At 44.4% G+C, this 12,869-nt stretch overlaps 1 long non-coding RNA gene across 1 annotated transcript; it reads right to left on the minus strand.

Moving 5' to 3' along the window:
- Positions 1–3,225: 3,225 nt before the first annotated feature.
- On the minus strand, positions 3,226–8,567 carry LOC143793650 (uncharacterized). The gene is made up of 3 exons (XR_013220169.1): positions 8,481–8,567; positions 6,855–7,095; positions 3,226–3,266 (listed from the first exon to the last, which is right to left on the minus strand). It is a non-coding gene; the product is annotated as an uncharacterized LOC143793650 (long non-coding RNA).
- Between the last annotated feature and the right edge of the window lie 4,302 nt (positions 8,568–12,869).

The following is a 12,869-nucleotide window of genomic DNA, read 5'->3' on the forward strand; positions in this document are numbered from 1 at the left end:
ACAATTGGCCATTTGTTTGTTCAAAATAAAAAAAAAAAAAGGTTGAAAACTCTGCTGTGCATAATAATTTGGAACATGCACTTTGAGTGTTTATTTTTTTTAAAAAGATCCTGTTTTCATAGGCAGTTTGTTCCAAAACATTGCAATTATACTAGAATAGTAGATGACTGGAAAATAACAATGACTGCAATTCAGATAGGTAATTTAGAGAGAATATGAGGAAATATTTGCATAATAATTTGTAACACCGTGTACGTGGCCTGTGTTATACACTACGTGAGCTGTGCTATATACTACGTGGGCTGTGTTATACACTGTGTGCGTGGGCAGTTATGTACTACATGACATGTGTTATATACTCCGTGGGCAGTGCTATATACTCCGTGGGCTGTTATACACTCCATGGGCTGTGCTATATACTATGTGGCTGTGCTATATACTTTGTGGGCTTTGCTATATACTCCGCTGTGCAATATACTACGTGGCTATGCAATATACTACGTGGCTGTGCTATTTACTACGTTGCCGGCCGCGAACAATCAGCGACAGGTGCAGTCCAGCCGCGAATTGGCGCGGGATTTGAACCATGAAAAAATTCGCTACTTGGTCGCGGCCGGCCGAACCCTGTGTATTCAATGTATTATTCTAAAATCTTCATAAATAAACTACATACATATTATAGAATACACGATGCGTTAGAAACGGGCTACCATCTAGTTTAACTTATAATGCCCCTTCAGGGTTTTAAAAATATTTCTCAATAACTTTAGAGAAAACACAAACCGGTAATATCCAGTCCTCCATAAAACAGCCAGGACCAATAAAACCAGGAGCAGGAGGAGAGCCGCCACCGACCCCGCGATCATGTAGCCCGAGCTGACGACAGGGTCTTCAGCTGAAAGAGAGAACAGGGTAAAGAGAAACAAGTGGGTCAATAGTAGAAAGGGATGGACTGATGTTCTGCTGTGCCGCTGGGCGAGAAGATATCCAATGGAGATGATGGTGTTGGACAAAGAGCAGTTTCATTACTCTATGTTTTTCAGAGTTGAAAAAACTACTTTAGGAAAAAAATGTAAAGAGCCGCAGCAGCAGCTGGTATCGATATCTGCATAGTTGTGGTGGTCACTACCCAGCCAGGTGAGCAATACCAGACGACGTACAACGTTTATTGCCCGGGTGATGCCATATTGCCCTTGCTGTCACTTAGCTATAAAACAAGTGGGCCGGTCACTCTCTAGATACGCTTCCTCCATCCCCAGTCAGGATTTCCTTCCTACATCCCTGACACTAAGGGTAAACGAGTGGATTTTTTTCCTACTCATGTTACATGGCTCTTGCTGGAGTCAGACATTCAGTTTTCTTCCTTCCGGAGGAAAGCAAATTTGAATACTTTTAACCAAGTAGCGCTGTCTGTAGGACAAGCCAGATATCCATATACCAGTCTCCTCAAAAGCTTCATAAAATCTATGATTGCTTTCATACAAGAAGAGATGGGCAAACCCGAACAGTAAAATTTGGCGTCCGTACCGAACACCTACTAATTGGGCACGGACACCAAACATGGACTTCACCAGAAAGTCCAGGTTACTGTTGGGTTTCAGCTGCCAGAACACCGAGTGTTTGTCACGCTGTCATGTGCATGGCAGCACGGAAAACACCACTTCTGTTCGGCGGTGAAACCATCCGCGCCGGTCATAGAGCTGTGGTGCCCACGCTGTCAAGACAGTGTGAGCACTCAGCTGTGATCGGAGATACATATACAGTTTACCTCTGGTCACTGGTGTCAACCGATGAGACAACTTCTCCCATCATCCGACACCTGCTGCCGCTAATAACAGCGAGAGCAGGAGCAGTGGATGGGAGTATTCATCTGCCGATCCCGCACTCTAAATAATTGAAAAGAAAACGCGGCGTGGGTTCCCCTGTATTTTTGTTAACCAGCCAGGAAAAACTAATAGCTGGGTTCTGCAACCCTCAGCAGTCAGCTTCAACAAGGCTAGTTATAAAGAATAGAGGGGACCCCATGCCCTATTTTTTAATTAATTAAATAAATTATAAAAATGCCGTGGGGTCCCCTCCACTTTTGACAACCAACCTTGCTAAAGCAGATAACTGGGGGCTGGTATTCTCAGGCTGGTAAGGGACCATGGATCTTGGCCCCCCAGCTTAAAAATAGCAGCCCGCAGCTTCCCAGAAAAGGCTCATCTATTAGATGTACCAATTCTGGCCCTTAGCCTCGCTCTTCCCACTTGCCCTGTAGTGGTGGCAAGTGGGGTAATAGTTGTGGGGTTGATGTCACCGTTGTCTTGTAAGGTGACATCAAGCCTGGCTTGGTAATGGAGAGGCGTCTATATGACACCTATCCGTTACTAATCCTATAGTTACATGGTAAATAAAGACACAGCAAGAATAAAGAATAAAGTCTTATTAGAAACAAAGCAAAACACAGTTTTCCTTTTCTGATTGAAAAATAACAAACACAGTTATACTCACCTAACGCCTAATTCCACCAAAGCCCTCGTCTCCTGTAATAAAACTAAAATAAAAATACAACAATATCCATTACCTCCCCGTCATTCTGTCCCATGCCGTAATTAATGTCTGGGGGATAAAGTTTTCTACCTGGACGGTGCCAAAATGCGACCATCCAGGCTGAGAACTACTGGTGACTGATCTGCTGCGAGCGCAGCCTCATTTACCAGTGGTGACGTCATCGAGGTTACCTCCGGACACTGAGGCTGTGTTCCCAGCCGGGCTCAACTGCCATGACCTCGGTGACATCCCCGCTAGCACTGAGGTTTTTTTTTTTTAAATATTTTTTTTACAGTGCATGAGCCGGCTAATGAATACTCCCATCCGCCGCTCCTGCTCTCACCGTTATTAGTGGCAGCAGGTGTCGGATGATGGGAGCAGTTGTCCCATCAGCCGACACCAGCGACCAGAGGTAAACTTTATACCTCCTATAACAGCTGAGCACTGTCTTTTGACAGTGTGGGAACCGCGGCTCTCTCACTGGTGGGTATGGTTTCACTGCCGATCAGAAGCAGTGAACGGTTTCTGGGTTTTTGTACCCAACCGTTTTGTAACTCTTCGGCCGAACCCACCGGACGTGAACATCCAGGTGTCCGCCCATCTCTACATCTAAAAACAACTGGGGTGAAGGATCAGATGAAGGAATGGTCCATGACGGGAATTACACATACCTAATAGGGAATATAAAAAGACTTACCTGTGAAAAAGCCCAAAAATGCACACGAGGACTTCTCCTACAAAGTACAAAATACAGATGTTAAAAATAATATATAAATCAAAAATTACAAAAACCCCAATGACAACAACAAGAGGTTTTTGGATAATTTCTTATTGGGGGAAAGTCATAAATATGAATGTAAGAGTGGAGGTTTCTGCATAATTGTGATTTTCCATTATGGATCCATATCGGAGTCTACAATAGAAGTTGAAGTAGGCTCATGACAGGACATTAACATAACAGAAGGGATTACTATAGATGAGCAGATCTTTTGAAATCCAATTGACCAAATTTTCCAGAATATTTCAGTTTGAGGTGAAAATATGTGTAGAACAGTTCTTGGAGTCAATTGAACACATTTAAGCTCTATAATGCAAACACAGCCTTGCTATTGTCCAAATGACTGCCGCCTATCTGGCTAGGAGAAAATAGATGGTAACGAGGGGTAACAAACAGCACATTTAACAACACACTGCAGTGTCAAACTTTTTAAGCTACCCACATTGTATTAACGGTCTAAAAATTATCCTTTTTTTTGGGTGGGATGGCAGATGCATACATTGCTGTTATTTATAGAGAGGCAGTCCTAACGTAAGAAGTCCGGACATTTTCACATGGTTGGGTGTAACATTATCCTTGTTTGGAGAATATAAAAGCTTTGCGCTTTTCTAAATGAGGAAATCATAGCGTTTTTTATAAGCCATCCAAAAATTATCCTGTTAGGGAGATAAAACAGGTGTACTGTAAAATTTTGAAGGTGAAGAAGTAATGGCCTCTCAACCAGAAGTGAAAAAGTCTCTCTTTTTGTGGTCTGAAACTGGCTTGCTAATCACAAAATGATTAGGCAATGAAAAAGACTTTTTTTTTTTAATCAAGCTGTCCAAAAATTATCCCTTTATTTCTGGAGACACAAAAAGTTGCACCGTTTTGATCTTGAAGTTATGGCTTGTTATCACCAATAGTAAAATTAGCCCCATTTGCAAGCTGTTTCTTGAGGGTACACCATCTTGAAAGTACATTTCCCAGCATCATTACTATGGTAGTAGTCAGATGGTAGGATTGTGGCTGTTGTCGTTGTGAAGTGGCTGTGGAAGGAGCAGCACAATAGAGAGTTAATAGAGAGCAGGCAAGGAGATGCTTGGCAGCTCAGGGCCAGGAGTGGTCCCCGGAAGCACTACAGTATTGATGACATGCTGAACAGGGAGTAGATACCCAGGAGAGTGTTTTCCATAGACCTTGTGGCAGCAAAACAGTATAATCACCAGTCTCCTGTCAATGCATGAAAGTCTGCATGATTCATTTTGACAAGGGTTCGGTTTTTCACACTTGTTGCAGATAACCCACTTCACTTTAATCAGACAAATCCTCTGACCTCAGTAAATACCCTTTCTGACATGATATTAGAGGCTAGACATGACAGTACTCCCACAACAAACTGGGCAAGTTCTTGACACTGGTCAAAATTTGTTGACCTAGAAATCCATGGGATCGAGTCTTAGGATATCTGCTTGAGGAAGGACAAAGCCTCAGCATGCCTTAACCTCGCTATTATAGTGGTGTGTGTGTTCGCTGAAGCGGGCCAGGTTGTTGCAATGGCAGAAAAAACATCTGGTACATAACATCAAATTACTGTTGGTCTTCAGCTACTTATTGCAGCCCTAACACTGGCACATGCTGGGGAATGTTGTGTCTGCATGGATCACAGAGGGGTCTGCTGGTTAATCATGGAGGCGACCGTTTGCTTGGAGAAAGCTTGGAAAAGCAGGTAACAGACGAATCCTGGGGGTAAGCCAATATGCCTGCTAAAAATATTGCAGAACATAGCTTGCGTTGTTCGCCAGAACCACCTAGTGCCCCATTGCTTCATTGTCGTAGCCCACTGCCATGGTTGGTTATCATAGCCAGCATTGTCATCATCATCTTTACTCTGACTTTCTGCCTCTTCCCTGCTTGAACCAAATCTATATTTTCTCCACTTCCACCTGGTGCTTCTCTTCCATCTTCAAATCTTGGCTGCAGCATCTGACATGAACCTTGAGGGTCCTCAACAGATGCAGGATAGCACTGTGCAAATTACATTTTTCTGATTGCAGGGAAAGGTTCCTGCAGCTGTTGGAGAGGACAAGGAGCTTCTGACAATGATGCTTCTTAGATTTGGGGGTTGCCTAAAACACAGTAGTGGGGGGTCTGGAAACATGGATTGTAATTGGGCATCTTTCTGCAGTAAAGGTTGTAATTTCCGTGCGGCTCCCCTTAGCACCTCTAGATTTGGATTGTAGGTAACCACTAGAGGTACCCGGTTATTTTCTTGTTTAGTTTTGTAATGTAGCAGGTGATTCCTTGATATTCTAGTTGCTCTTGTAATCTGGTTTTCAATTGTTCTTGGATGGTAGCCCTGATTCAAAAAGGTCTTTCTGAGGCGACCAAGGTGTTCATCCCTGTCCATGGGGTTGGAACATATACGATTGTATCTGATGGCTTGGCTGTAGACAATGGAGGTTATGTGTTTTGGATAGAAACTGTCCCATTTAAGGTATGTTGGACGGTCGATTGGCTTCTGATACAGGGATGTCTCTATTTTATTGTTCTGCAGCTTAATGATGGTGTCCAAAAAGTTAATTTCAGCGCAGGAGTAGTTGAGTGTCAAGTTGATGGTGGGATGAAATTGATTAAACAGTTCATGGAACATCTTTAGCTGTGGCTCAGACTCCGTCCAGATGATTAAAATGTCATCAATGTAGCGGTAGTACGCCAGAGGCCTGATGGGACATGAGGACAAAAAGTCGCTTTCAAGCTTGGCCATGAAAAGATTTGCATACTGTGGGGCCATTTTACTTCCCATTGCTGTGCCAGTCTCCTGTAGATAGATCTTCTTGTCAAACTCAAAGTAATTGTGGGTGAGGATGAATTTTATAAGTTTCAGCACAGAATCCGCATCAGTCCCTGTGTTTTCCAGGAAGAATTTGCTGGCATTTAATCCATCCTGGTGTGGGATATTGGAGTACAAAGATTCCACATCCATGGTGGCCAGGATGGTTCCTTCTGGTAGAGGACCTATTGCTGATAGTTTATTCAATAGGTCAGTTGTGTCCTGAATGTAGCTGGGTGTATATTTTACCAGGGGTTTAAGAACACCCTCTACCCATCCAGATACCTGCTCAGTAAGGTGCCCACACATGAGATAATTGGTCTTCCTGGGTTTCCAGATTTATGGATTTTGTGAAGCACTTGGACATTAATAAGGCTGTCTTTGTATTACAAAGGTCAACATGGATTCAATACAGTCCTACGATAATTTCAAGTGTTACACATGTATTTGTATAACACAGTGGAATACATTTATCTTTAGGACATTTGGTATTTGTGGCAAATTTATTCATTTAAAATGAAATTCTCTAGGACAATTGGGCAAAGTCAGCGAGTTCGAATTTCAAATATTGTGAGGAATGCTAGTAATATCGGGGACAGGAGCAGAAAACACCATGATGGAGAAATAACAAAAAGCACAGTCACTGGACACTGGTCCAACAGGTTCTAGGGTTACAAAAAGAAAATCTTCAAAAGCGTTCACACACAATGGTTATCAGACAAGGATCTCTCATACCTGCTTCCACTTGCTGGTGACCCGCACATACGCAGCATACTTCAGCTCTGGGGTGAGAGGAGCATTAAGGAAGCTGCCATATCGCTGATTATCTCCAAGTGTTACTGACCCGGTAAGGTTGTGTGCTGGAAGAAGTGCCGCAGTGTAGTGAGTGGGAGTGGAGTTGTAATGAGCGGGGGTGACTTTTAGGCAGCCACTTGTGTTACTCCCCAATTCACTAGAGACAATTATTTCATAATGGCTGCATAAAAAAAAAAACATCAGTCAAGACAAATCCTTAGTGGAAAATTAGTTTCATCCATCACAATTACCAACAAACAGGGAAAAAATTGAACCCATATAACCTTACTGGTAAAGTAAAAATGTTACCGTTCCTCCAGCTTAGACACTCAGGAAAAAGTCGTACCGGCAATCTGTCAGCAGGATTTCACCACCTAAACTTTTTATAGGTTAATGTATTTCTTCCAAAGACCAGTGCAGCAATAATTTACATCGCCGGACCTTTCCTCCATTACTGAAAAATCAGCGTTTTAACTTATATGAAAATGAGGCTGAAGAGCTGTTGTAGATAAGTCTCCACCACTCCAGCTCTATTCCCCACCCTGCGCTGCCTCCTCCTTGTCTTTGAAAAAGCTACATGTGCATATAAATAGTATGAGCAACCAGCCTTGCTAAAGCAGACAGCTGGGGGCTGGCATTCTCAGGTTGGTAAGCGGCCATGGATATTGGCCCCCCAGCCTAAAGATATCAGCCCACAGTCACCCAGAAAAGGCACATTATTAGATGTGCCAATTCTAGTGCTTTGCCCGGCTCTTTCCACTTGCCCTGTAGCGGTGGCAAGTGGGGTTCATGTTTGTGGGGTTGATGTCACCTTGTATTTTCAGGTGGCCCACGGATTAGTAATGGAGAGGCATCTATAAGACATCTATTCATTACTAATCCTATAGTTATATGGTAAATAAACACACAGCCAGAATAAAGTCCTTTATTAGAAATAAAACTAAACAGTTTTCCATTTTTATCTAAAAAAAATTACAAAAACAGCTATACTCATCTAACACCTAATTCCACTGAAGCCCTCATCTCCTGTAATAAAACAAAAATAAAAAACAACCATACACCATACCTGTCTTTTGTTCTGTCCCACACCGTAATCCATGTCTGGGGGATAAACAGATTTCAACCTGGACGGTGCAAAGATGTGACCGTCCAGGCTTGAGAACCACTGGGGAATAAACTTTTTGTAACTGTTCGGCTGAACCTGAACATCCAGGTGTCTGCCCATCTCTAATCATATGGGGGCTTCTAGAGTGCTGACCCTCAATCTAGTGATTGACAGCTTTCCTTCACTGTTGTCATATAATGGCCTGGACACCTTAGACCAGGGGTCTCAAACTGCATTCCTCGAGGGCTGCAAACAGGTCAGGTTTTCTGGATTTCCTTGTATTGCACAGGTTATAATGTAATCACTTGCACAGATAATGATTCCAGCACCTTGTGCAATGCTAAGGAAATCTTGAAGACACAAACGGTTTGCAGCCCTCGAGGAATACAGTTTGAGACCCCTGCCTTAGACCATGAGGTTTATTCATTAATATTGGTGTAGCTTGTTCAGCTGCATCTCACCTTATTGGTCCATGGACATCTGGCACCGGGTGAAGGTGAACGGTGAAATCCTTTTTCTCAAACTTCGGATCCGGAGGATCTGAAATAAAAACAAAAACAGTCTGTCAGCTCTGCAGGATCCTTTACCACTAGATCTCACACACAACCATCAGCCATGCCTCCCTTTTATGATAAAATTTTAGCAGTCATATTCTTCAGCCAATCATAGAGTGTTCTGTGGTTGACAGACGTTAGGTTTTCAGTGAGGGTCTCTCCTTTTGTCAGCCAATCATGTACAAGCATTTTTTTATTACGGGATTTGGGCAGCCAACCATATCAGAGTTTTTTGATTAGTAGAAAGGGTCGGTGTTATGGGGGTTTATTCTCCAGCCTTCATTTAATTATATCCGATCACTCTTTTGCTGTCGGAGATGACAAATGGTGGGGGTCTACTGTCATTACATCATCTAGGAATACATGAGCATTTTTTTCTGGTCAGAGTGGGCAGCTGTTGGTCGGGATATTCATATATCCTTAACCAATCATGTCTGAGTGTTCTTCGGTTGTTGGAGATGGCAAGTGACGGTGGGGTCACTCTCCTGCCTTAACCAATCATATCCTAGAGTACTTTTGTTGTCAGAGAGGACAAGTGGCGGGGACGATATCCTCCTGCTTTAGACAATCATGTCTAAGAGTTTCTTGGTTGCTAGAGAGGACACGTGGTGGTGGGGCTATGTTCTTGTCTCAGCCAATCAGAAAGCTCAACCAAAGAACTCTTGTATACAAGTCATAATACAGAGATAATACAGAACATTTGCGGTCAGTTATAGTACTTGTGTGAGCAGGTTGCGGGATGCAGTGACGGACAGGAGGCAGAGCAAGGGTTAATAATTTTAATTAACACTGGATTACTCCTTGCAGGGAGATAAACGGTGAACAGGGGGTAGACGGATCAAAATGTGAATAGTATGAAGGATTAAAGAACAGTGGAAAAAGGCATTAACAGTTCTAGTTGGGTCAACTTATCCTGTCAGTCGTTTTCTAGGATGAGGTGGACTACAGAGCATGTGACGGCGCCCACAATGGCTGGAGCGACGCTTGTCTGATGAAGTCCTGAAGGCAACGATGATCCGTCTTCAGGTGGTAGTGGTTGGTCTCCGGTACTTTCCGCTGAGCCCCTAGTCCATTGTTGTGAATTCTGCTCTTGGGCTCCCTCCGGTGGTTATAAGTGGTAGTGCTGCTGTCTTTGGATCGCAGCAGTCATTAGGTGCGACCACTTATTGCAATTCTGAATGGGCTATTTAGTCTTGCTTGACCCTTTGGTTAGTGCCAGTTGTCCATTGTTTCCTGGAGGATTCACTTCCCTGCCTGGTCTCTCTTGCTTGCTGATCATTTCAACAAAGATAAGTGCTGGCTTTGTTTTCTGCAGTCCACATGCTGTGGGCCTGATCGTTCTAGTTACCTTCCATGTTTGGTCTTGTCCAGCTTGGTCTGTATAAGGATTTGTTTAGCCAAGCTGGTATCTCTGGAGATGCAGATTGTTATGGACCTGGTGGTTAGGAGCACCCGGAATGACCTGATGAGTAAACTCAAAATCGGGACTAGCTCTGGGGAAGTGGGAACTCTGCTGACCGCAATCCCTACTCCTATCACACACTAGAAATAGCCGTGGAGCGTACCTAACTCTCCCTAGACGCCTCTTCACAGCCTAAGAGCTAACTACACCTAAAGATAGAAATAGAAGCCTTACCTTGCCTCAGAGAAATTCCCCAAAGGTAAAGGCAGACCCCCACATATATTGACTGTGAGTTAAGAGGAAAGTCACAAACACAGGAATGAAACAGGTTTTAGCAAAGGAGGCCAGATTTCACTAAATAGTCAGAGGAAAGAAAAGGGAACTATGCGGTCAGCACAAAAGACTACAAAAAACCACGCTGAGTAAGCAAAAAGACTCCCCACACCGACTCACGGTGTGGAGGTGCCACTCTGCACCCCCAGAGCTTCCAGCTAGCAAGGGAATATCATGATAGCAGGCTGGACTAGAAATTAGCAGTACTAAGAAATATATTCAGGAAGCAGTAACAACAAATGAACTAGCAAAGACTTAGCTTCTGCTGGAGTAGACAGGTCCTCAGAGAAGTCCAAGAGAGATCTGAACCAATACTGAGACATTGACAGCTGGCATGAAGTAACGATCTGAGTGGAGTTAAATAGGGAAGCCAGCATAACAATAAACGAGAGCAGCTGATAAAGCCAACCTCAGTGACCAGCAGTTCCGCTCGAAGCCACCAGAGGGAGTCCAAGAGCAGAACTAACCAAAGTACCATTCATGATCACAGGAGGGAGTCCGAGAACGGAATTCACAACAGTACCCCCCCCTTGAGGAGGGGTCACCGAACCCTCACCAGGGCCCCCAGGCCGATCAGGACGAGCCAAATGAAAGGCACGAACTAAATCGGCAGCATGGACATCGGAGGCAACAACCCAGGAATTATCCTCCTGACCATAGCCCTTCCACTTAACCAGGTACTGAAGCTTCCGTCTCGAAATACGAGAATCCAAAATTTTTTCCACCACATACTCCAACTCCCCCTCAACCAACACCGGAGCAGGAGGATCAACGGAGGGAACCATAGGCGCCACGTACCTCCGCAACAACGACCTATGGAACACATTATGGATGGCAAAAGAAGCTGGAAGGACCAAACAAAATGACACAGGGTTGAGAATTTCAGAAATCTTATAAGGACCAATGAAACGAGGCTTAAACTTAGGAGAAGAAACCTTCATAGGAACATAACGAGAAGACAACCAAACCAAATCCCCAACACGAAATCGGGGACCAACACAACGATGGCGGTTAGCGAAACGTTGAGCCTTCTCCTGGGACAACGTCAGATTGTCCACTACGTGAGTCCAAATCTGCTGCAACCTGTCCACCACAGAATCCACACCAGGACAGTCAGAAGGCTCAACCTGCCCCGAAGAAAAACGAGGATGAAAACCAGAATTGCAAAAAAAAGGCGAAGCCAAAGTAGCCGAACTAGCCCGATTATTAAGGGCGAACTCAGCCAATGTCAAGAAGGTCACCCAATCATCCTGATCAGCAGAAACAAAGCATCTCAGATAGGTTTCCAAAGTCTGGTTGGTTCGTTCGGTTTGGCCATTTGTTTGAGGATGGAAAGCCGAAGAAAAAGACAAATCAATGCCCATCTTAGCACAAAAGGACCGCCAAAACCTAGAGACAAACTGGGAACCTCTGTCTGACACAATGTTCACCGGAATGCCATGCAAACGAACCACATGTTGAAAAAATAATGGCACCAAATCAGAGGAGGAAGGTAATTTAGGCAAGGGTACCAAATGGACCATCTTAGAAAAGCGATCACAAACCACCCAGATGACAGACATCCTTTGAGAGACAGGAAGATCAGAAATAAAATCCATGGAAACATGCGTCCAAAGGCCTTTTTGGGACTGGCAAGGGCAAAAGCAACCCACTGGCACGAGAACAGCAGGGCTTAGCCCGAGCACAAGTCCCACAGGACTGCACAAAAGAACGCACATCCCATGACAAGGAAGGCCACCAAAAGGACCTAGCCACCAAATCTCTGGTACCAAAAATACCAGGATGACCAGCCAACACCGAGCAATGAACCTCAGAAATAACTCTGCTAGTCCATCTATCAGGGACAAACAGTTTCTCCGCTGGACAACGGTCAGGTCTATCAGCCTGAAACTCCTGCAGCACCCGCCGCAAATCAGGGGAGATGGCAGACAGAATTACCCCCTCTTTGAGAATACCAGCCGGCTCAGGGACTCCCGGAGAATCAGGCACAAAACTCCTAGAAAGGGCATCCGCCTTCACATTATTAGAACCTGGAAGGTATGAGACCACAAAATCGAAACGGGAGAAAAACAGCGCCCATCGAGCCTGTCTAGGATTCAACCGCTTGGCAGACCCGAGATAAGTCAGATTTTTGTGATCCGTCAAGACCACCACGCGGTGCTTGGCTCCCTCAAGCCAATGTCGCCACTCCTCGAATGCCCACTTCATAGCTAGCAGCTCCCGATTGCCAACATCATAATTACGCTCAGCAGGCGAAAACTTTCTAGAAATGAAGGCACATGGCTTCATCACAGAGCCATCAGAACTTCTTTGAGACAAAACAGCCCCTGCTCCAATCTCAGAAGCATCAACCTCGACCTGAAAAGGGAGCGAAACATCTGGCTGACGCAACACAGGGGCCGAAGAAAAACGACGTTTCAGCTCCTGAAAAGCCTCAACGGCCGCAGAGGAACAATTCACCACATCAGCAACTTTCTTTGTCAAATCAGTCAAAGGTTTAACCACACTAGAAAAATTAGCGATGAAGTGACGGTAAAAATTAGCAAAGCCCAGGAATTTCT

Source organism: Ranitomeya variabilis, chromosome 1, assembly GCF_051348905.1.
Source record: "Ranitomeya variabilis isolate aRanVar5 chromosome 1, aRanVar5.hap1, whole genome shotgun sequence".
Taxonomy (NCBI): Eukaryota; Metazoa; Chordata; class Amphibia; order Anura; family Dendrobatidae; genus Ranitomeya; species Ranitomeya variabilis.